Genomic DNA, 22342 nt, shown 5'->3' with positions numbered 1-22342 from the left:
TTCGTAAGCTTCTAATAAATTACCTCTCCAATAAATTACCTCCTGCTTAAGTTGCATAGAGTTGAATTCTACTGTCTGCAACCAAAGAACTCAATTGAGAAGCACACTGAGATCAGTCATCTGGATGTAATATGAAGGTGCGGTTCTAGGACCCAAGAATGGAACTGGGGATTCTGCTGCAGATGAGAAAACCAAACCTTGGAAAGATGTTTTAGGAAGTACAGGGAAAAGCAAGAAGCCTATATAGGGATCTGGAAAGCAAAGTTGAGTTTTAAAATGTAGATTCCTTGGGAGAAAGGAAGGAAATGTGCTGGGCAATGGGACAAGGTCCATCCAGTTATATGAATATGAAGGACTGAACCAGAGGTAGAAGAAGAGAGAACACTTACTTCTGAACAAAACTTTCTGCCTGGTGAAATTCTAGGGCAAGGAGCAGACCCCCTGGTATTTTTGTGAGGCCTCTTTCAAAGTTGTATGATGCAACAGAGCTCAACCTTAGGTTCACCGATGCTATTTCTACAAGAATAGACAGGGGGAGATCTTTCACAAAGATCCAGCTCTCTAGTAACCTTTCCTGCTCTTTCCCTCCACCCATTGTTGGAAATCCCTTTTCCCTAGTTTAGGCACACTTCAGAATACCGAAGATTCAAACTCATGATGAAACTTTATTATAGCTCAAATGTAGTTAAGGGTACAAAATATTCAGAGATAAGAGAACAATCTAAAAGTTTAACCAGACCTGGTTCAAGTTAGAAGTCCTCAACAATTTTTTCCCGGAAATTTGTCTTTACTAACCTAGCCTACGCCACCTCTTCCCAGTCAACTTTGACTTACCTATTATAGTTCTACCTTCCTGCCCAATTTGAATCAAGCTACTGTCTTTGGCTCCCATGTCGAGTCTCGGGAAAAATGAGGTTTTGCTAGTTCAGGACTAAGATAAACCCCTGAATATACAAGCCTCTTCTCAATCGGACTTCAGGCTTCTCTCTACCTCTGACATAACTTACCCTAACCTCTACACTTACTACTCAGTGTTCTAAATTCTCCCTAAGCTCTCTCGTGCTTTCCCTTTTTCCATTTCTCAAAGTGTCCCTGAAATTTAACTTTTTGAAAATACCTGCTAGCAAATCACACTCAACTTTTGTTTTCTTTCCCCTCTAGTTATCGTAGTAACTCTTTATATGTTTTAATTCACACACGCACAAAACTATTTGTGACAATTCTCATCTGGCTTGGAAAAATATATAAATTCCATTTATAATATTAAAATAAAAATTACTGTGGTGGAAGAATTACCTTTCACTATATTTCTTTTGGTACTATCTGGCTATATTACCATGTAAAAATGTTACTTTTTCTACTTAAAAAAAATCAATTATTTAATAATGAAAAAAAAAGTAACCATCTTTCTCTCCCAATAGTTTTTGTTTTTAATATTTTTAATTGTAGTAAAATATACAAAACATAAAATTTACCATTTTAAAATTTATAATTTGGTGGTACTAAGTACATTCACAATGTTATATAATTATCACCACTATCTATTTCTAGAACATTTTCATCATCTCAAACAGAAACGCCATACCCAATAAGCAATTACCACTATTCTATTTTCTATATCTGTGGATTTATTTACTCCAGATACCTCATATAAGTAGACCCATATGATTATGTAACTTTTTGTGTCTGACTTATTTTCACTCAGTATGTTTTCTAGGTTCATCCATGTTATAGTTATGTATCAACACTTAATTCCTTCTGATAACAAATACTATTCCATTGTATGGATATACCACATTTTGTTTCTCTATTTCATTTGTCGACGGACACTTGGGTTATTTCCACTTCTTAGTTATTGTGTCTAAGGCTGCTACAAACACTGGTTTACAAGTACCTGAGTCCCTCTGAATTCTTGTGGATATATATCTAGGACCAGAATTGCTGGATCACATGTTTTCATGTTTACACTGTTAGAGGAACCACCAAACTTTTCTACAGTGGCTGTATCATTTTATATTCCCACCAGCAATGTATGAGGGTCCCAGTTCCACTTCCTCACCAACTCTTCCTCCTTCCCTCCCTTCTTTCTTTCATAATAGTCATCCTAGTGGGTATGAAGTAGCATTTCATTGCGTTTTTTAAAAAATTATATATATATATATATTTTTTAAAAGATAGTTAGATTATACAAATGTCACATAAAAACTATAGGGGATTCCCATATGCCCCACTCCCCACACCTCCCATATTTTCCCACATTAACAACATCCTTCTTGGTGTGGTACATTCACTGCAATTGCTGAATACATTTGGAGCATTGCCACTAAGTGTGGCTTAAAGTTTGCATTGTAATTCACACTCTCTCCCATCCAATTCTGTAGGTTATAGGAAGATTTATAATGGCCTGTATCTGTCATTGCAATGTCATTCAAGACAATCCCCATGTCCCAAAAATCCTCTTGTATTATACCTGTTTTTCCTTTTCCCTGCTCTCAGAACCTCCAGTGATCACTACCTTCACATCAATGATATAATTTCTTCTGTTGCTAGAATCACAATAAGTCTATAGTAGAATATCAGTAAGTCTACTTTATTCCAGTTCTTTCCCCAATCCTGAGGATTTGGTGACAGTGACGTCCACTACACCTCTAACTGAGAAAGGGCTGTAATCCCATGGGGCCAAGGAATGCGACTCTCTTGCTTGCAGCTGTAGACTCTCTCAATTCCTTGGTATGGTAATTGTCCACCTCCTTGTTAGCTGTCCTGGGTAAGACCTCTCATTGTGGTCTTGTTTTACGCTTCTCTAAAGACTAATAACGTTGAGCATCTTTTCATGTGCTTATTGTCCATATGACTATCTTCTTGGGCGAAACGTCTATTCAAATTCTTTGTTGATCTGGTTTTTTAAGTCTGATGGTTTTATGTATTACGTTTGATAGTATATAATGGTAACTTTGTAAAATAGTGTAAATTTCCATGGGCCTTGGTCCATTTTTAAATTGGATTGTCTTTTTGTTGTTGAGTTATAACAGTTCTTTATATTGTCTAGATATTAAACCCTTATCAAATATATAATTTGTTGCAATGACTGATACAGGCCATTATATATCCTGTCATAACCTACAGAATTGAGTGGGAGAGAGTATAAACTACAACGTAAACTATAATCCATGGTTTGGCAATGCTCCAAAATGTGTTCATCAATTGCAATGAATGTACCACACTAATGAAAGAAGTTGTTAATGTGGGAAAAGTGGGAGGTGTGGGGAGTGGGGCATATGGGAATCCCTTGTATATTTTAAAAATAAATTTATAATGTATTTAAAAAATATATATATATATATAATTTGAAAATATTTTCTCCCATTCCATAGGGTGTCCTTTCACTTTCTTGATAGTGTCCTTTGCACAAACGTTTTTAATTTTAATGAAATCCAATTTATCCATTTTTACTTTTGTTGCTCATGCTTTTGGTGTCATATCTAAGAAATCCACTGCCAAATACAAGGTCTTAAAGATTTACCCCTATGTTCTTTCTAAGAGTTTTATGGTTTTAGAGCTTATATTTAGATCATTGATCCATTTTGAGTTAATTTTATGTATGGTGAGAGGTAGGGGTCCAACTTCATCCTTTTGTTTATGGATTTCCAATAGTCCCAGCAGTATTTGTTGAAGAGACTATTCTTTCCCCTTTAGACAGATTTAACTTTCTTGTCGAGGATTAGCTGAATCTGGGCTCTACAGAGTCAATGCAATTCCTACCAAACTTCCAGCAGTTGTTTGTTTTTTTTTTTCCAGAAATGGAAAAGTCAATTCTCGAATTCATATGGAATTACAAGAGAATGTGAATAGCCAATAGTATTTTTATGCAGAAACATATGGAGATCAGATGAGGAGGAGATAATACCCCTAAATTTATAATCTTTTTAAAAATTTATTTATATAGAGGGGAGAGGACAGACAGCAGCTATTGCCACAGGTTTACAATGTAGTTACTAAACGAACTGATGTTCTTCTACTGCTGAAAGCTTAAGGAAATTCTGAAGACTTAAGTCCCTGACCCCTCAGAAAATGGCACTGCAAGTACTTTTTTTTCTCAAGTGCTCTTAGGCGTCCAGGTGATGGCATGACTTGGTTAGTCATTATCACTTTTCATGAGTCTGAGAGTTGCTAGTAAACTGCACAAAATAGGTCAGAGCTGGCAATCAACCATTTAAGTGGGTGTAAGTAAATCCCTGGCTAACCCTGTTTTTCTCTGCCCTAAGTAAAATGGTTTAGTCCAAATCTTTTTACGTATTATTTTTTTTTTACATATTGTTTTATTTTTGTTACATATGAAGGTATTTTCCACAGCATATTTTTCATACTATTATAATGGCATACAGTAAAAATTAAAACTTGGAACTGTGGATAAGTGAAAACATGCTACTTCACTGAACCCCTACCTTTCCCCCAATATTTATTCTTTCATTCTGAGACTGATCATTAATGTACACCCAACCTTCCCCAATAACTTGGTTTCTGCACTGGGTTCAACATCATCCTCCCATTCCTATCCCCTCCTCATTTGGATGAAACATCACTCTGCCTTTTAACACTACAGTCCTCAGCAGCCTCATTCCCAGAGATTTGGCTCCTGTCTCAACACCAACCTGCCTATCTATACCTTCAGCCAAAACCAAACCCAAACACAAAGCAACACCGACCTGCCTATCTATACCTTCAAGCCAAAACCAAACCCAAACACAGTCTCATCCGACAACAATCTCCTGACTATCTGGTGCTCAGATTCTCTCACTCCTGCCAAACCTGCTCTTCTCCATCTGCTTTCAAGTCACCTCTTCTTCTCCTGCCTAGCCAGGCCTCTAGTTTATGTATTTAGATACCACCCTGGAAACCATACAACCCTTATAATCATGACCTCTTTGACACACACAAAATTCCCTCACCCCACTGGACCTTCTTGTCTTGCAATCCCTAATCCTAGACAAGTCCCACTGTTAAATTTTTCTACTTCAACCTCTAGGATTACAAAGAAAATTCTGAAACACTGCTGGCTGAGTCCACTGTAAACTCCTGTTAAGTAGGCAGATCCAGCCCTTACTGTTCTTTACAGCTCTTCTCCTGGAATCCACCCCCCTCTCATACTCCATCTTCACCTGTGCACACCGTCAGAGACCACCCAACATAACACTTGCCTCTGACTTTGCAGAGAAGTCTCACTCAACAGATTCAAGTTCCCTCCATCTCACTTTTCTTACTTCACATGCTCTCTCCCTGAGTTCTTCCTCCTGCTTAAGAATATAACTCTTTACCTGCATACCTAATTACATTCCTTTCTATAGCCTCTGAAGTCTTTTTCACAAATTACTCCTCTGGTCTCTTTCACGTTCACCAAGCTAATTCACAAGCCCTTTATCCTAATGTAATTTACAAGTCAAATTGGACCCACAGATGGGGGGGTTTTGTCCCCCAACCAAAGTTTTTTTCGTTAAACTAACTGCCAACATTTAAAAATCAGAACATTTCACTTAAAAATAAAGACTTCTGGCTTCTCTAGTAAAATGCAATCCTATACCACGACTGAGAAAGCACACCCAAATAGCAAAATCCTGGGAGCTGATTACTGGCCTCCCACTCTCAATGGGGTATTTGCCATCTTGGGTGCACCACAATCCCTTTCCTTGTTCCTGTCACTCTCATCCACTTTTCTTCCCTTCTGGTCCTCACAGGCCAAACCCTACTGCCTATAAATAACAGGTTACTCCATCCTATCCTCAAAAAAACATTTCCCTCAACTACTCTCTCCTCTTTTCCCCTTTCCACAATACTTCCTCAAGGAATGATCTTCCTTTACAGCTGCCACTTGGTCACCATGCATTGCCTCCTAGCCCCTGCTCTTACCTCTGAGATGAAACTATATCAAAGAGGAAGGAACTTTTCACAATCCTGCCTATTCAACAGCACTGGACATCAGGTACCACCATTTTCCTTCATAAGGTCTCCTAACCTGGCTTTCCTAATTTCGTACTCTGCCAGCTCTACTTATGCAGAAATTACATAGGCCTCCCAATGGTTAGACACTTGAAGACACCCTGAAGGCGACAGCGACACAGTCTCCTTACATGCTTCCCCCCCACCACAGGCCCCAAACATTCAGCCTTCTCCCTTTCCCCCTACATCACCACCGCCAGCCTCTCCTGTTTCTCTTGAAATTTCTCTCATTTACAATGACTCATTCTAAAACCTGACCAGTCTTGCACCTGGAAATTTAGTCACCATTCACTGACCATTTCTCTAGTGGTAGGCACTAGCGCTCACAAGACCCGTAAGAGAAAGTTCCTGCCCCTAAGGAATTCACAGTCTCCAAGGGGACACAGAGGGATAAACGGACAGTATCAGCACAGTACTTAATATGATAAAGAAAACAAGAGGTACTAACTGGAAGACCAGAGAAGGCCAGAGGCTGAAAGAAACACCAGAGCCCAGTCATCCTCAGACATACATATTGCCATCATTTCAGACCAGGCCTCCTGGAAGAGGCTCCTAAGTGGTCTCCACACTGTCTCTTTACCCATCCAACCCTCACATCCAAATCCATTCCCCACATGGCAGCAGGTGCAATCTGCTTACAATGTGAAATATGCCTCCCATCTACTCAAAACAGCAATGAGAATAAGGTCCTGCATGATCCGTCCTGTGCCGATGCTTCTACCTTCATCTCATCCCACTCTCCTTTGCACAAATGGCCCTTCAGTGACACTGATCATTTAGTCACTTGAACAGAATAAGTCCTCCTCTGCTAAATGGCCTCTGCACATACCATTCTTTTTGCCTAGAATCCTCTTGCTTCCGCTCTTTCTATATTACAGCCTTTTTAACCTCTAGATCACAGCTTAGGTGTCATTTCACCATTATTTATTTGATTATTTTTTCTTTTGTCTGACCCATTAGATTATATGATCAACAAAGACAGGAACCATGTTTTGTTTACTTTATATTCATGGTACCTGGCACACAGCAGATAATAAATATTTGCTCAGTGAAGATGTAAAAGAGTCTTTCCTCTTGTAGGCCCTAAGTCTAAGGATACATTAGGTTTGTGCCTCAGCTCTCTCCACCCCTTCCAATTCTCATCATTTCTAAGTCGATGATGCTCATCAGCACCTCTAGTCCTGAACTTTTCTCCCAAGATTGAGTTGCTCAACTCTGATGCCTACAGGACAGTTTCACTTAGAGTTTCTCTCTGACTCCTGCAACTGGACATGCCCCAAGCCACACTCATTAACTATCTTCAAATAACTCTCAATGGTTTTTTTCTATATCTGTTAATGAACATCGAATGACTGAATTCTCTCTTTCCTTCACCTGCTGAAAAGTACTACATCTGATTCCATCTCAAAAAATGTATACTTGTATGTTTTTATATACACAGTCACCTGGACTAGTGCATTAGCCTCACCTACCACTACTATTCTGAAATGAAAAGAACAGCCCCATTAATTTATTTGAAAAAGAAAAAAGGACAAAACAGCTCTCTACATATGCATTCAAGCTAAATTCTGATCACCTCATTAAATTTTTTTCTTAAAGATATATTTATTTATTTATTTCTCTCCCCTTTCCCCCCACCCTGGTTGTCTGTTCTCTGTGTCTATTTGCTGCGTCTTCTTCTTTGTCCGCTTCTGTTATTGTCAGCGGCACAGGAATCTGTGTTTCTATTTTTGTTGTTGTTGCTGCGTCATCTTGTGTCAGCCCTCCGTGTGGGCAGTGCAATTCTTAGGCAGACTGCACTTTCTGTCGCGCTGGGCAGCTCTCCTTAAGGGTCGCACAACTTGCGTGTGGGGCTCCCCCACGTGGGGGACACACCTGCGTGGCAGGGCACTCCTTGCACGCATCAGCACTGCACATGGGCCAGCTCCACACGGTCAAGGAGGCCTGGGGTTTGAACCGCGGACCTCCCATGTGGTAGACGGATGTCCTAACCACTGGGCCAAGTCCGCCTCCCTCATTAAAATCTTTTAATGGCTACCTACTGTTTTTAAAATAATGTCCATACTGTATTCAAAGTCCCTCATAATTTTGCTGGAACCACTTAAGAAAGGGAGTTTAGTTTGGTAGTTTAGACTATAAACTCTGGAGCCAGACTGCCATGTTAAATAATAAATACACAACATGGAGACAGGTTAAGAACCCAGCTTCACCACTTAACCTCTCTGTGTCACATTTTCATCATCTCTACAATGGAGATAATAATAAAAGTATTTACCTCCTACAGCTGTTATAAATATTAAATAATTACTATAAATAGGCCATTTTATATAGTGCCTGGCAGATGGCCAGCGCAACACTGTGTTATATTGTGTTTCGCATCTCCTTTTTCAACTATTAATAACCTACATTTCAGTCTATCTGAACCAATGAACTGTGCCCCTAATACTGCTCAAACTTTCCCTTCTGGGGCAAGAGTCCACAACAGATGATAAGCTGCCAATGTTACATCCCTTCCCCTAACTCATTGGTACTTCCAGTCAAAAGTTTCGGCCACAAAGACCCCTTCTCTCCAGGAGTACCCTTACAGCTCATTAACTGAAATGCCCCAGATGTTGTCCATCAAAGGATTTTCCATCGCTGTTCAAAGACTCTCAGCCTACAATTAACCACCCTCTTCTTTCTATTCTCTCATTCCTCTCCCACAAGTTTCAGGGCAGAGACCATCTTACCACTATTTCCCCTCCCCAGGTGCAAAGCTGTTGTAGTTCTCCTATGGCCCAAATCTGGGCAAAAGTTGAAAATCTCATGGCTACTCTCCCTAAAACAGTTCTGCTCCTTCAGAGAGCCTTCCTGCATGGAAACACTTAAGATAATTAAAATTAATTCTGCAGTTTTGGCATAAGCAGCACATGGACTTCAATCTTCAGGTCAGGTCTTACCACTATGTCAATACTACTTTCTTGCCATCTCTAGTACCTGTCATGCATGGGGACTTGTATGCAAAGTAACAACGGCTCATTAATTACTAGGGAGGAAGGAATGAGTTAAAACAGTTCCAGAAATTTTCACCCACTCCTTAACAGTATGGATAACAATTATCTACAAACCTTAATACATAATTTCCAAAACCCAATCCAGTAATTTGGCATGAAGCTCTACCAATACAATGCAAATTCTCCTCCTTTCTATAACTGAACAGATACTTAAAAAAAAAAAAAAAATTGAGGGGGTACAAAAAAATGTCAGATGCAAAACTGAGCAAGAACCATAACATCTAGGCCTAAGGATCTGTCTTCAAATCACCTCATGGCTTACTAGAAAGGCCTTTTCTAACGTCCCACAGCATTTGTCCTATTGGCAAGACATCACCAAAGTAAAATATATCAGAAGCCTATACTTAAACATCCTTACAAACCAAAAAAAATCATATGTCTTGATGTAGCATTAGAAGTCATAAATCACAACGATTTTTAAAAATTCTTATAAAAATGTATTTCCCAATTTATAAGAATTCCAAAAATTAAAGGAGAAATGAATCACAAACTCAAAGATACACTCTCAACTCTGATCACTGCTGCTGCATAATGAATACCAAACATTCCTCTTCCTTAAGGACTAAGGGAGTATCACATTGAGGACATTCCTACAAAAATACAACATTTTAAGCTAAACTAGAATAGCTAATTCCTGAATTATAATTTTGAAGAGTCAAGTAGTAAAACTCTAGGCAATGCTATTAAAAGTGTAGACCCTAGACAAAGAAATGCTTGTATACAGTCTACTAAGATATAAGTTTAGAGATTAAGAGTAAGCATTTAGAAACTTCTGTAGCCATTTAAGAAAGAAATTTTATATGTTGGACATAATAGTAATTTCTAGTAATTTATTATTTATATATTTTATAAAAAGATAAGACCATGACAAAGTGGGAATTTTAAAAACACATTCTTTGGAGACACTCATTTCTGGGAAGAAAAGAATGGATATGTTTTTCCTTAGTCCTCTGGATAAGTACAACTAAAAACTAGACACTATACCTAAAACACTTATATGGAAAGAAAGTAGACTGGCTAGTGACCTCAGGTCAGGAGGAACAACACAATGGTGAGTTCCCTGGGTTTTATTTTTGCCTCATATATCCGAGACTTAGAACTGAAAATGCCAACATCCTGGAAAAGCCAATGGGTACAGCCAAAAAATTTTTTTAAAGCCCCAACAAAAGCCTGCTCTTTAGCCAAACCACCACAAAAGGGTCAGCCTAACAAGACAGAAAACGTTTTTTTTTTAAATCCACTCTACTCCAGCCAACTATCACAGGAAAAAAAAAAAACCTAACCCCATCCATGCCAGCAAAGGTCAGCTAGGTAGTCTTCATTTCCACAAGAAAACCCACCACTCCCAAGGTGGTCTCAGAGAAGGCCAAGTAGGAAGCTGGGACTTTCATCCCTATCAGTCAGTAATGAAACCCACCACCGCCGCCACTGTCATGGTGTCAGTGAAGACCAGGTCGAGGACCTGGACCTCCTCCTCCATCTGGCAGTAAGGAGGCGCTCTATCCCTCTAGTATCAAGAGAGACGAGTGGGGAGCCTGGGGTTCTGCCTCCACCTAGTAGTAGTGAGGCATTGCCTTCCCCTTTCCTCTTCCACAGCACTGTCAAAGAAAGCCAGCTAAAAAAGAAAGATTAAATACAACCCAGAGTATCAAAGCATAATATGAAAATGTCCAGGTTTCAGTCAAAAATCACCTTTCATACCAGACCCAGGAAGAACTCAAAGTAAATGAAAAAGAGCTAGGTAGATGCAAATACCAAAATGACAGAGATGTAAGAATTATCTGATAAACATTTTAAAGCAGCCACAATAGAAATGCTTCAACAAGCAATTAGAGGGAAGTGGATGTGGCTCAAGCAGTTGAGCACCTGCGTCCCACATGGGAGGTCCTGGTTTCAGTTCCCAGGCCTCCTAAAACCAAAACAACAAACAACAACAACAACAAGCAAACAAAAAAACACTCAGGGAAGCCGATACGGCTCAAGGGTTGAGCATCAGCTTCCCACATGAGGTCCCAGGTTCAATCCCCAGTCCTGGGAACTTAATAATAAACAATTAGAAACATGCTTGAAACGAATTTTAAAAATAACTTCAGCAAAGGAATAAAAAAGTCTCAGAGAAGATCTAGAAGGTATAAGGAAATAGCAAACAGCATCTTTAGAGTGAAAAATACAATTACTAACATAAAAAGCTCAGTGGATGGACTCAAAAAGCAGAATGGAAGGGACAGAGGAAAGGACCTGGAATACAGAATAAATAGAAATTGCCCAATCTTAATGAGAGAGAAAATAGGCTAAATGAAAAATGAGCATAGCCTTAGGGACCTGTAGGGCTATAACTAAAGATCTAACATTCAGGTCATCAGAGTCTTGAAAGGAGAGGAGAAAGAAGATGGGCCAAAAAAGTACAACTCAGATGACAGCAGACTGTTCTTCAGAACCACAGAGGCCAGAAGGATATTTACCAAGTGCTGAAAGAAAAGATCTGTCAACCCAGAATCCTATGCCAGTGAAAATATCCTTAAAGAATGACAGGGAAATCAAGATGAGCTGTGACAAAGGAAAACTAAAAGAATTTATCACCAGCAGCCCTATTCTAAAAGAATGGCTGAAGAAAATTTTTAAAACAAGACAGGAAATTTAAAAGGAAGGAATATTAAGAACAAAGTAAACAAAAATATGGGTAAATTCAATAAGTTTAGAAAAGTGTTGAGTTGAGTTTTCTATTATATTTGACAGTAGAAGCAAAAATTATAGCACTGTCTGATGTGGTTCTAAAAATATGTAGAAGAAATACAACAATTATAAATGGGACTAGGTAAAAGAATATAAAGGGAAATAGGTTTTTATACTTCTCCTGGAAAAGGTCAAATGATAAAACCGTAAGTCAGTTATAAGTTATGTATATTTAATATAATACCTAATCAGTAAAAAAAAAAAAAACTAGACAAAGAGATACACTCAAAAGCAGTTATAGATAAATCAAAATGGAGTTCTAAAGAGTTTGGGAAGCGGATTTGGCTCAATGCATAGAGCATCCGCCTAACACATGTGAGGTCCAGGGTTCAAACCCAGGGCCTCCTGACCCATGTGGTGAGCTGGCCCACACACAGTGCTGATGTACACAAGGAGTGCCATGCCACACAGGGGTGTCCCCTGCATAGGGGAGCCCCAGACGCAAGGAGTGTGCCCCGTAAGGAGAGCTGCCCTGCGCAAAAAAAGCACAGCCTGTCCATGAGTGGCACCGTACACATGGAGAGCTGACACAGCATGATGATGTAACAAAGAGACACAGATTCCTGGTGCCACGCATAAGGATTCAAGTGGACACAGAAGAACACACAGCAAAGCAGAAAACGGGGCAGGGGGAAGGAGAGAGAAATAAATAAAAAATAAATCTTTAAAAAATAAATAAATAAATTTTAAAAAAGAGTTCAAGGAATCCACAGGTGGCAGGAAAAAGAAAACAGAAAAAGAAAATTGGTGGGATCAAACAGAAAACAAATATTAAAATGGCAGACTTCAACACTAATATAATTACATTAAATGTTAATGGCCTAAATACACCAATTAAAGGACAAGACATTGGCAGAATGGATTTAAAAATATGACTCCACTATATGCTGACTATAAGAAATTGATTTCAAATATAACAATATAGGCAAAACTCAACAAATTTAAAAGAAATAAAATCATACAGAGTATGTTCTCCAACCACAATGTAGTCAAACTAGAAATCAGTAACAGAAAGATAAGGAAAAATCTCCAAACAACACAAAAACCAAACAGCACACTTGAAAATAACCCATGGGTCAAACAGGAAGTCTCCAGAAAAATAAAAAACAAGACCAAAAAAAAAATACAACACATCAAGACAGTTAAAAAATGAAAAAGCGGGAAACGGACTTTGGCCCAGTGGTTAGGGCGTCCGTCTACCATATGGGAGGTCCGCGGTTCAAACCCTGGACCTCCTTGACCCGTGTGGAGCTGGCCATGCGCAGCGCTGATGTGCGCAAGGAGTGCCGCGCCACGCAAGGGTGTCCCCCGCGTGGGGGAGCCCCACGCGCAAGGAGTGCGCCCGTGAGGAGAGCCGCCCAGCATGAAAAGAAAGAGCAGCCTGCCCAGGAATGGCGCCACCCACACTTCCCGTGCCGCTGACAACAACAGAAGCGGACAAAGAAACAAGACGGAGCAAATAGACAGCAAGAACAGACAACCAGGGGAGGGGGGGGACATTAAATAAATAAATAAATCTTAAAAAAAAAAAAAAAAAAAAAGAAAAAGCAAAAACCCTCATGAACATAGGTCCAAAAATCCTAAACGAAGTATTAGTAAACAGAATTCAGCAATATCTAAAAAAAAAAAAAAAAAAATGCACCATGAGCATGTGGGGTTTATTGCAGGGAGGTAAGGCTGACTCAATATTAAAAAACCAATCAATTTACTGAAATAAAAAGTCAAAAGAAAAAAAAATCAACCAATGTAATTCACCATATCAACGAGTTAAAGAAAAATAACATAGTCATATCAATCAATGCAGAAAAATTATTCCACAAAATTTGACAACCATTTCATGAAAAAAACTCTTAGCTAACTAAGAATAAAGGGGAACTCCTGCAACTTGACAAAGAATATCTACATATATACATACACAAAATGAAAAACCCTACAGCTTATAGCATACAAAATGGGAAAGATTTAATGCTTTCTCCCAAAGATAAGGAACAAGGTAAGGTTTCCCCTCTTCTTTCTTATTCAACCTGGTGCTGGAAGTTTTAGTCAATGCAATAAGGCAAGAAAAAGTAATAAAAGGCATAGAGATCAAAAAGGAAGAATTAAAACTGTCCCTATTTGTATATAACATGATTGTCTTCATAAAAAAGCCCAAGGAATCTATGGAAAAACTCCTAGAACCAATAAGGGAGATCAGCAATTTCACAGGATATAACATCAGTATACAAAAATTAATTAAATTTCTAAATACTAGCAATCATCACATGGACATCAAAATGAAAAATACAGTGCCATTTACAATCATTTTAAACATATTTAGGAGCAAACCTAGCAAAACATGTACAGGATTTGTATGCTGAAAATCATATAATGCTGATGAAAGATATCAAAGAAGACTGAGACACATACTGTGTTTATAGATTGGAAGATTTAACATAGTAAAGATGTCAATTCTTCCCAAATTCATATACAGGCTTAACACAATTCCTACCAAAATCCCAGAAAGATTTTTTTTGTAGATATAAACAGGATTATTTTACAATTTGGAATATGGAATACAATATGGAAAAGCATAAATCAAAAAAACGCAACTTTAAAAACAGAAATCAAATTGCTAAAAACATTTTGTTTCTTCTTTTTTTTTTTTGGAGGTACCAGGGATTGAACCTGGGACCTTGTATATGCAAAGCAGACACTCAACCACTGAGCTACACCCACTCCATACCTAAAACTATTTTGAAAAGAAGACAGAAATGAGTCCACCTGATTTCCAGGCTTACTACATAGCCATAGTAACCAAGACTGTGTGATATTGGTGGAGGGAGAGATACAAAGATGAAGAGAATGGAACAGAGAACCCAAAAATCAACCCACACAACTATGCCCAACTGATTTTTTATGAAGATAAAAATCAATTCAATGGAGAAAATATAGGTTTCTCAACAAGTAATGGTAGAGCAACTGGACATCCATAGGCAAAAAATAAACCTTGAACTAAGTCTTCCTCCTTATATAAAATTTAAATGAAAATGGATCACATAAACCCATACATAAAAAGTAAAACTATAAAACTTTTAAGAAAAAACATAAGAGAAAATCCTTAGGATCTAGGGCTAAGCAAGGAGTTCTTAGACTTTACACCAAAAGTACAATCCTTAAAAAAATAAATTAATAAAATGGGATTCATCAAAATTAGAAAACTTTATTCTGCAAAAGACTCTGGATGAAAAGACAAGCTACAGACAAACCACATATGCAACGAAGGACTAGACTCTCAAAACTCAACAGTTAAAAAATTAAAAACAAAAACAGACAAACCAGTTAGAAAATGGGCAAAAGACATGACAAAACTTTTCCCTGAAAAAAATATACAGATGATAAACACATGAAAAGATACTCAATATCATTAGCCATTAGGGAAATGCACATTAAAACAGTAAAACATCACTCTATATCACTATATACCTATCAGAATGGCTAAAATTAAAAATAGTGACAACACGAAAAACTGGTGAGACAACAGAAAAACTGGATCACTCATACATTGCTGTGGGAATGTAAAATGTTACAGCCACTCCAGAAAACAGTTTAGCAGTTCCTTAAAAACTAAACATACAACTATGATCCAACCAAGCAATTACAGTCCTGGGCATTTATCCCAGAGAAATGAAGACTTATGTTCACACAAAAAATCTGTACATGAACACTTATAGCAGCTTTACTGGTAATAGTCAAACACTGAAAACAACCTTATGTCCTTCAAAGGGCAAATGGTTACACAAACTGGTGCCTCTGTACTAAAGCATACAAGATGGCAATAAAAAGGAATGAACTATTAGTACACACTACAGCCTAGATGAATCTCCAGAGAATTAATCTTCATGGGGAAAAAAAAGTCAATTATAAAAGGTACTGACTGCATGATTCCATTCTTTTATATATTATTGAAGTGATAAAACTGTAGAAATGGAAAACAGATTCACGGTTTCCAGGAGTTAAGGAATGATGGAGGTGAGAGGGAAGTGGTTTTGGCTATAAAAGGGCAATATGGTGGACCCCTGTGTTGACAGAAATGCTCTGTATCTTGACTGAATCAATATCAACATCATGAGTCTGATATTGTACTACAGTTTTACAAGATGTTACTATGGGGGGAGCAGATGGGGCTCAAGAGGTTGAGCACCTGCTTCCCATATGGAAGGTCCTGGGTTTGGCTCCCAGGGCCTCCAAAAAAACAAACAGAAAAAAAAGAACAAGCAAAACAAATTAAAAGTCCACTCAGGAAAGCTGATGGGGCTCAGCGGTTGAGTGCCAGCTTCCTATACATGAGGTCCTAGGTTCAATCCCCGGTCCCCGGTACCTCAAAAAAACAAACAAACAAACAAACAATATTACTATTGGGTGAAACTGGGTAGAGAGAACATGGGATCTCTCTGTATATTTCTTATAACTGCATATGGATCTACAATTATGTCAAAATAGAAAATTTTGTGGACCAGTGAAGCCCTGAAACCCAAGAAACCCAGCAGAATTGTGGTCAATGCCTACTGTCCAGTCCTTCAGGCTTTCCCTGGACAACTAAGAAAAACATGATGATGGACAAGTCCCATTCCAAAAACAAGTATCTTCAAATGCAAAGAAAACAATTCCTTTCCTCTGTCCCATAATCTCTAAATCCTCTCACAGTCTGAAGCAGTCAAAGTAGACATCATTCCAAATCCCTCAAGAATAAGGAATGAACAAAAATAAGGAGGGAGTAGAACCATGGACCAAAGCATATTTTCTGTTATTACAGTTATCTTGTGTTAACAGAGCAATTTGTAACACTGATATTAAAAATAAAATTCAAATTTTAAAAACCCTGATCCTCCACCTCTGTTCTAAGGCTCAACACCCAAGTCATATCATTTCTGAAAAGACTTACCCTCTTAGCAAATTTTATTAATCTTGATTTTGTGATAGACAAAGTGAGGACAGGGAAGCAGACTTGGCCCAATGGATAGGGCATCGGCCTACCACATGGGAGGTCCGCGGTTCAAACCTGGGCCTCCTTGACCTGTGTGGAGCTGGCCCATGTGCAGTGCTGATGCACGCAAGGAGTGCCCTGACACACAGGGGTGTCCCCCGCGTAGGGGAGCCCCACACGCAAGGAGTGCACCCCTTAAGGAGAGCCGCCCAGCAAGAAAGAAAGTGCAGCCTGCCCAAGAATGGCGCTGCACACACGCTGACACAAGATGACGCAACAAAAAGAAACGCAAATTCCCGGTGCCACTGATAAGAATAGAAGCCGTCACAGAAGAACACACGGTGAATGCACAGAGAGCAGACAACCCGGCAGGGGGGGAAGGGGAGAGAAATAAATTAAAAAAACAAAAAACAAAGTGAGGACACACGAATGTCTTCAATAACACACATGCACATATATATATGAGGTATATCTAATAAATGTGTCAGAATAGCTAAAATTATGTGAGGATACACACACAGAAACCTTAAGATCAAGTAAGGTGACAAACACAGGCATAAATCAACAGTGAAAGACTTTTATAAAGGAGGTGGGAGCAAATGCTAGAACAAGAGATAGCACTTCCACAAGTGGAGGTGGAAAGGGAGCTATCTTGGAAAAGAGAAGAAACACAAATAAAGACCCAGAGCTGGAGATAAGCAGTGTCTATGGAGAGAGACATGTGAATACTATGATATAACAGAAGAAACAAGATGAGATAAGCACTGTGAGGTTAATTCTCCCAAAAGCCAGGGATAAGACTTCAAATGTCACTTACTTAAAGAAGCCTTCTCACCAACCTAGGGAACCTAAATAGCAGTGTCTCCACCATCCTTTACTTTTTCTTTATAGTACTCATGACAAGTTGAAATTATCATGTACTAACCTCAAGTTTAGTTGTTTAAAGTTGTCCCTCTCCAGTTATCTTGAGTAGATAGCACTGAGTCTGGCACACATTAAGCACACCATAAATATTAACTGAATAAATGAGCAAACAATGAGTATTCACTCCTAGTTCTCTTCTACACAGCTGTCCAACTCTTCCACCATTATCTCTGTAACTCCCTTCACCTTGGTCCCTCTCTCACCCACTACCTCTTTCATCTGATCCCTCCTCTTTCCTCCCTCCTTCACTCTGCCCAGCTCTTAACGCTGAAATTTTTTTCTGTACATATTAAAATCTAAGATGTACTTATTCAGAACAGAAGTAGAACACAAGTGATAACTGTGTTTAACAAATATACTGATGATTTGTTTGGTACATTCTTTATGAAGCAGTCTGGAAAACTCTCTGGCACATTCAACATTTATACAAATACTTGTTAAATGCCTTGCTTCCCCCAGCAGAGTATAAGCTTTTTGAGAGCAGAGATAGTGTCTTCCTTTTCCAACCATGTATCCCTAGAGCCTTTATAGTGCCCAGTAAGCAGTAGGCACTCAGTAAATGCTTGTTGAGTAAATGAATGAGTGTGCTAGGATAGTTAAAACTGGTTGTTAATCTCAAGCAATTATAGGTAAGGTAATTCTCTTGGTGTCAGGGGAGAACATGTGACCTGGGTCAAAATGAAAATAGATCTATTTGTAGCTGGAGTTCCAGTTACTCAGACCCGAGTTTCACTCTGGCTCACTTGCATGTGTGTGTGTGCTCTCTTTTTTAATAGTATAAAATGATATTTAATAAATCTGAAATCTTATGTTAGTGACTGATATGTCTTTTCTTCTTAAAGTTACTAAATTCTAGATTTTATAGGGATTTCACCAGTTTTTCCATTAACATCCTCTTTTTGTTCCAATCCAAGGCACCATATTTACTCTTCCTAGTCTCTGGTCTGTAACAGCTTCTGTCTTTCCTTTTTTCATAACCTTGATAACCTTTAGTAGTAGTACTGTTGTAACTGCATTTGATGGAAAGCTTCCACAGACCAGGTAGGATCATCCAATTTTGGGAAAAGGCTCCCATAACTCAGGAAAGCGAGGCCACAACAGGGCTAACCTTATTTCTGGTCTTTTAGTTTCTTTATGTAATACATACATCTGTTATAAACTTAATATTTTATTTTCAGTAACAAATTTCTTGGGATGCATTTCCTAATTGGTTGAGGTGTTACAACATTGCATTTGTCAACCTCTTCTTTTAAAAAAAAAAAAAAAAAGATTTATTTATTTATTTATTTCTCTCCCCTTCCCCACTACCCCAGTTGTCTATTCTCTGTGTCTATTTGCTACATCTTCTTTGTCCGCTTCTGTTGTTGTCAGTGGCACGGTTATCTGTGTTTCTTTTTGTTGCGTCATCTTGTTGTGTCAGCTCTCTATGTGTGCGCCACCATTCCTGGGCAGGCTGCACTTTCTTTCGCACTGGGCGGCTCTCCTTACTAGGCGCACTCCTTGCACATGGGGCTTCCCTAGGCGGGGACACCCCTGCGTGGCAGGGCACTCCTTGCGCGCATCAGCACTGCGCATGGGCCAGATCCACGCGTCAAACTCTTCTTTTAATGTGTTCTCAATGTTAAAACAGATTCTGACTCAGTCCATTTTGGGTGGGGCCTGGGTTCTGCATTTCTACCCTCCCTGTTAGAGAATGCTGCTGGTCCAACAACCACATTTTTAAAAGCATGATTCTAAAGTACCATGGAAACATCCTCAAACTATCATATAAAATACACCCATGGCCAGATCAGCACTGTCCAATGGTAGTCACTCACATTTCGCTGCCGAGCACTTGAAAAGCCACTGTGCAACTGGGAGCTGAATTTTTATTTTATTTAAATTTACTTAAATTTAAATGGCCACATGTGGTTAGTGACTCCCATATTGGACAGCCCAGGTCTAGACACTGCACAGATGTGATGTAAAGAGCGGATTGTAACCTGTGCAAGTTACAACTTCTTAGAGCCTCAAAATCTTCATTTGTAAAATTAGAACTAGAACCCCCTACTTCTCAAGATTCTTGGCAGGAATAAAGCAATGTATTAAACATAAGGTTTGATTAAGATAACATTCTCTGCCCTCCAAAAACAGTTTACAATCACAAAGATTACTTTGCCTATTGCCCACACTTGCCAGAAAATGCCAAGCACGTTTGTGGCTGAAGGGTTAGGTACTTCAGTGGCTTTGAGAATGAGGCCAAGGTCATAAGGGTTTTTGTTGTTGCTTTGTTTTGGTTTTTTGGGGAGAGGGAGCACCTTCATTTAGTAAAGCTGATCAGGTAGGTATGACAATGCAAATCATCACAATTCCTGGTAAATCTGTTAATGAGAAATTTACTGATTCCTAGTAAATGACATTTCATTCATTCATTCTTCCAAAAAGGGCTGCACATTACCTTAAGCCCGCTACTTCCCATTCACAGACTTTGCTAATTCAAAGCCCGGTCCTCTTCTGGGCAACCGAACCGAGAAGCCCCCGGCCCGGGCCGCCGGCGTGTCCTCCCCTCCCCCGCCGCGCCCGCCGGGTGAGGGTCAGCCTGACACCGCGGCTGCAAGTACCGCACGGCGGAACCCAGAAGCCATATTTAACTATATATTTGGTCAATGAAACAAACTTCCGTCTTCTAAAGAAAAACGGTTCTAACTCAATGTCAAACTAGGACGGAAACTCGTTGCTCTCCACAGCTGCCAACCGGAGACGCTACGCGTCCAGCGGCCCGAGTCCCCAGCCCGGACCCCGCGCCCCCGGCCCACGGCAGCGCGGGCCACAAAGGGACCGGGGACGCGGACGCGGTCGGGCCTCCTCCGCCGCCTTCTCCGCCTCCGCCTCCGCCTCCGCCGGACCGCGCGAGCATCCGCGGCTCCGGGACAGCCCGGGCGCGGGCAGGCACTCACCTCGGTCCGCGCGCGGCGGCGGCGGCGGCGGCGGTGAGCGCTCCTCGGGCCCGCCCGGGCGGTCGCGGCGCGGTCCCGCGGGCCGCAGCGCGGGCGCTACTCTGGGGCCGCCGTCCGCCGCGCCGCCTCCTCGGCCACTGCCGGCGGCTCCCCCGGCGGGCGGGCGGGCGGGCCCGGCGCGGGCCCCGCCCCCGCCGCCCCCGCCCCCGCCTCCGCCTCCGCGCCGGGCCTCCGCGGGCTCGGCGCGCTACTCGGGGCCGCTGCGCATATTGCCGCTGCCCTCGCTCAGGGCCGCCTGTGCGCCGCGGGCTAGGGCCGCAGGGCCGCCCGCGCAGACAGCTCGGGTGCGGTCGTCCCCGCACGCGGCGTGCTCGGCGGCGGCGGCCGGTGCGGCTGCGCGGGGGAGGCGGGGGCGCCGCGCCTCACCCGGATGCGCCGCCAGCCCCCCTCGGGGCTGCGACGCTTCCCTGGCGGCCCGGGAGGTTCCGCGTCTCTGCTCCTCCCCGGCCGACCGGCGGGCAAGGGAGGCGGCGGGGCCAGGGCCCCGGGCCCGAGGTCCCGACTGCGACGGTCTCGGCCGTGCCGCCCGAACCCGATGGTTTCCACCTGAACCTGTGTACTGACAAAGAGGCTGCGGCAGCAAGTAAAATAAAACTCGGGCCGGTTCACGTCGAACAGATCACGGGGATGGTAGAAAATGGAGGTGCTCTCACCGCGCCGAGGAGGCCCTCGGATCGGTCCCGGACCAAGGCCAAGGCCGCTGCTGACCCGGGCGGGACTCCTGGGAGCGGCCGAGGAGGGCTCGGAGTAGAGGAACTGTCGGTGGCGCCTTCGTCCGGCCCTACGGAGCCCTGCACCCGGCGAAGGGGATGCCAGAGGTCCAGGACCGGGGAAAGATGGGAGAGGGGAGGCCACCGCCCGGCACCGCAGGACGAGGGAGCCAGGGCTTGGGGTACAAACACTCCCGGGCTCACTGCAGATGGGGACTGTCTCCAGAAGCGTCTCTTGCGCAGTGCTCTTAGAGGGGCCGTGCCGCTGTACCCCCTTTAGGAAACACTCCCTCTTGGCACTGATGTCAATAATCAGCCCTAACCTATTCTGAACAGTAAAAGACAAAACCCTGGTCCTCTTATCCACGCTTGGCATAACCAACCATTCTTTTAAGAAATTAATTTTCTACTTAAGATGTTCAAAGGTCGTGTCTGTTGCTTGCCAACTAAAAACTGGAATGATATGAGGCTTTAATATTTATAATACTATCTAAAGAGTCCCTTCTTATTTAAATATATATTGTATATGTTCACAGAAAGTCAAATGGCTGTAAGCAAAAAATGTTACGGAAGCCATTGTCTCTGAAGTTTTATTATCCTGTTTGTGCTTATCTACATTTTCCAAATGTTCTAAAGTGAAGTAAAAAGTTGCTTTTTTTTTTAAAGTACTTGAATATTTTGAAACAAAGTCAATCAAGATTAGCCTGTTAATATACCGTAAGGAAACTTCTTTGAAATAAAGATGTATCTCGTTTAAAAATACTATGTCTTAGAAGAAAAGATTTGCAAATCATATATCTGACTGTCTGTCTTTGTGGGGGCTGCTGTAACAAAGTACCACAGACTAGTTGGCTTAAACAACAGGAATTTATTATCTCACAGTTTTGGATGCTGGATGTCTTAAAGATGTCAGCAGGATTGTGCTTCCTCTGAAGTCTGTAGCATTGGGGTGATGGCTTGCAGGCAATC

General features: G+C 41.0%; 1 protein-coding gene across 4 annotated transcripts in view; it reads right to left on the bottom strand.

The window, feature by feature from the left end:
* Window positions 1-21623, bottom strand: part of GALNT1 (polypeptide N-acetylgalactosaminyltransferase 1) — a 165089-nt gene extending 143466 nt beyond the window's left edge. Inside the window, exon 1 of one of the 4 annotated variants that reach the window (XM_058277142.1) lies at window positions 21317-21623. The gene's annotated coding sequence lies outside the window, so the exon portion shown is untranslated. Of the gene's footprint in view, window positions 1-20603; window positions 20704-21316 lie in introns of those variants that run through there. The other 3 variants (XM_058277143.2, XM_058277141.2, XM_058277140.1) reach the window with 3 other exon arrangements.
* Between the last annotated feature and the right edge of the window lie 719 nt (window positions 21624-22342).

Source organism: Dasypus novemcinctus, chromosome 16, assembly GCF_030445035.2.
Source record: "Dasypus novemcinctus isolate mDasNov1 chromosome 16, mDasNov1.1.hap2, whole genome shotgun sequence".
NCBI lineage: Eukaryota > Metazoa > Chordata > Mammalia > Cingulata > Dasypodidae > Dasypus > Dasypus novemcinctus.
The sequence above is the reverse complement of the archived record's forward strand: the minus strand, read 5'-3'. Positions and strand labels throughout refer to the sequence as shown.